Source organism: Suncus etruscus, chromosome 17 (genome assembly GCF_024139225.1).
Source record: "Suncus etruscus isolate mSunEtr1 chromosome 17, mSunEtr1.pri.cur, whole genome shotgun sequence".
Classification (NCBI taxonomy): Eukaryota; Metazoa; Chordata; class Mammalia; order Eulipotyphla; family Soricidae; genus Suncus; species Suncus etruscus.
Genome location: NC_064864.1, coordinates 49,442,496 through 49,445,757, shown reverse-complemented (window position 1 = coordinate 49,445,757; position 3,262 = coordinate 49,442,496). Strand labels below are relative to the sequence as shown.

The window sequence follows — 3,262 nt, the reverse complement described above, 5'->3', positions numbered from 1 at the left end:
AGAGTAGGGAAGAAGAATAAACACATACATTTAAAACCTGTGAATTTAATAGATACTATTTATGATAAGTATTATAAATTGAGTTAGCATAATGGTCACTTAAAATATCATTTAGAAGCTAGATGGGTGAGAATAGAGGCTTCATGTAGAGAAAGCAGCAAGAATTCTCATGAAGAGGGAAAACCAATAGAGTAAATATCAAGGTCCTGAGATAGAAGAAAACCTTCAGTTAGAACTAACCAGTGGGGCTAGAAGAAACATTCTTTGAGGTAGAAAAATGTATTCGGGCACACTTAGGTAGGATTGTATGGGCTGGCAGTAACGTGCATTCACTATTCTATGCCTTATGGAGTCATTGACATTTTTAGAAAATGTTAGAAAACATTGCTAAAGTTGGGAGAATAACACTCAGTATTGTTTAAAAACAAAAAGAAAAACTTCAGATTGTTTGATACATCTATGGAAGTTAGTATGATTAGAGAATTTAACTAGGCAATGTATATCTGGTCTCTAAAGCAATCTATTATTTCAAAGAGGCTTCATGCTTTAAAAATATCCTGGAGTGATTTCTGAATTTAGAGCCAGGAATAATCCCTAAGTGGTGCTGGGCATGGCCCTCAAACAAAAAAACAAACAACAAAAATACTGGGACCAGACCAGTAATACATTGGGGCAGGGTGCTTGCTTAACCTGCAGCTGAACTGGGTTAGATTACCAACATCCTATATGATCCTCCAACCACCACCAGGAGTAATCCTGAGTTTAGAGCCAGGAATAACCCCTGAGCATTACTGAATGTGACTAAAAAAAAAAAAAGAAGAAGAAGAAGAAAAATTCAGGGCTAGATTAATACAGTAATATAGTATAGTAGGTTGTAAGCATGTACCTTACCTTATATGTTGTTCAATCTTTAGTCTCCTATATGTTCCTCTGAGTACTGCCAGGAATATCTTTGTGCAGAGTCAGGCGCACCCTCTAAACATTGCCAAGTGTGAATCTCAAACAAACAAATACAAATAAGATTAGAGTTGAGTTAGCTTTGATAAATGATTAATGAATAGAATAGCAGTCCATCTAGAAAGCAGAAAGACTACAAAATGTTGTACAAAACCCAAAATTTTTATAGCTAGAAATAAAGTAGAATAAAGTTATTGATCAAAGATTGATAACAAAACACTCTTCCCTGGGAATAGCCAGGTTGGTAACATGCAGATTACCCCAGTACAGACCAGGGAACTGGTTTAGAATTTCACTTGGAGGACAAGCTAAAACTGCAATTCGGTATTTAATCTCTGCAGAGAAGAAAAAACTTCATTTGAGACTTACTTTATTTTTTTACATTAGTGTATACAATGTCTCTCTACCATTTTCCTCTCTCCCTTCTACCTTTTAAGATTGCAAATTGATCCCTTTATTGGATCCTCCCACCTCAACTCCCATCTTTATTAAAGTGAATGTAAAGAGGAGGACAAGTGACAGGAAATGTAGTTAGTTTTATGTACTCACCCTTTCAAATCTAACATGCATAACATGGTCAAAGAACAAAGAAAAATCCAAGAAGCAATAAGCCACTGGATTATATGACAAGGAGCTACAGAGCATCAATGACAGACCAGGACAGTAGTAAATTCTGAGGGATAGAACCAGAGAGAGAAACAAGCATGAACTTTTTGAGACAGAACTAGAAAGAGATTTGTGAGGATCACAGACAAACACAGGAAGCAGAGGGAGCAGCATAAAGCCAAGGCATGGCACTTTAGGGGATCCAAAACTATCTTTTTAAAGCTGCTAAATGAATAACTATACCTCCATAAACATTTGGAGTTCTGTATGCAAATCTGTTATACAATACTCAAGAACCCTTGTACACAGTAATAAATTCATTTCTCCCACCAAAGTCTTAATGCGTTCAACAAGAGACTCGTAAAAGTAATCACAAATACTAGAGGCTGCCATATTTAGATTCTTTTGCTATTCCAAGTTTTTCTTTCTTTAAAAAAAAAGTGAGACATTATTGTTAGCATGCATCTGTTCTACATTAGTAATCTTTCTTACAAAATAAGACTCTTAAATATTAAACAGTTGCACAGAAAAAATATTTACAAAACCCATCCCCCTCAGGATAATTATTTACATATCTCTATAGACTCATAAAATTTCATGCTTTTTGGTCAGTATTTATATACAATTTTTTTTTTTTTTGGTTTTTGGGTCACACCCGGTGACGCTCAGGGGTTACTCCTGGCTATGTGCTCAGAAGTTGCTCCTGGCGTGGGGGACCATATGGGACGCCGGGGGATCGAACCGCGGTCCGTCCTAGGCTAGCGCAGGTAAGGCAGGCACCTTACCTTTAACGCCACCGCCCGGCCCATACAATTTTTTTTTAAATATGGAACGCTTCACGAATTTGTGTGTCATCCTTGCGCAGGGGCCAGGCTAATCTTCTCTGTATCGTTCCAATTTTAGTATATGTGCTGCCGAAGCGAGCACAGTATTTATATACAATTTATGGCATTAAAATCTGTTTTATTTTTTCAGGTACTTTTTATGTTTTCTTAGTTTTGGCATTTATCATTTTAATGCCAGTTTTATGTTAAGAGGTTCATATATCATAGGTTTATTAAATTTTACTTTGAAATAAGTATTTTATTCAAATATTTTACTCTTTTATTTTGGTCTCTACAAACTTCTTGATACATTGTATGGTTCTTAAACATTTCTGGAGCTCTTATGACATATAAAATAAAGAATAATTTAAGAAAAAATTATTTAAGGACTTGAAAGGTAGAAAAGCATGCAAGGCACTTGCGTATGTGAGACAATATAGTTCTCCCTAAATTTAGATGGAGTCAGTTTAGAAGGAGTTCCTAAGTTCTGGCTGGAGTCCAAAATTTGAAATGCCCAAACCTAAGTTGGACATATGTCACAAGTTATCAAGCTATCCTAACTGCCATGTGTTGTTTATTTTGGGTATATTCAGAAACATATTAAAGGAAAGTACTTAGATAAGTTGTAAAGAAGCTCTATATACCAGAAAAAGCACAAATATTTAACCTCAAAGGGACACTTCCCTGACAGGATGTAAATAAATATAAGGGGAAAAAAATCCAGAATCAATTATCCTGAGAAAAGGGCTCTCCCACAAGAATATGAAAATAGAGGAGACAACTCATAAATGGGATTAAGTGTTAAAAAGCTCACCAGGTTGTCTTGAGTACTTTAACCATGATTTTCTTTCCTGTACCCCATTTTTTTATGTCAA

At 35.5% G+C, this 3,262-nt stretch overlaps 1 non-coding gene across 1 annotated transcript; it reads right to left on the bottom strand.

Annotated features, from left to right (window-relative positions):
- Positions 1-2,383: 2,383 nt before the first annotated feature.
- On the bottom strand, positions 2,384-2,490 carry LOC125995305 (U6 spliceosomal RNA). The gene has a single exon (XR_007490849.1). It is a non-coding gene; the product is annotated as a U6 spliceosomal RNA (small nuclear RNA).
- Positions 2,491-3,262: the final 772 nt, after the last annotated feature.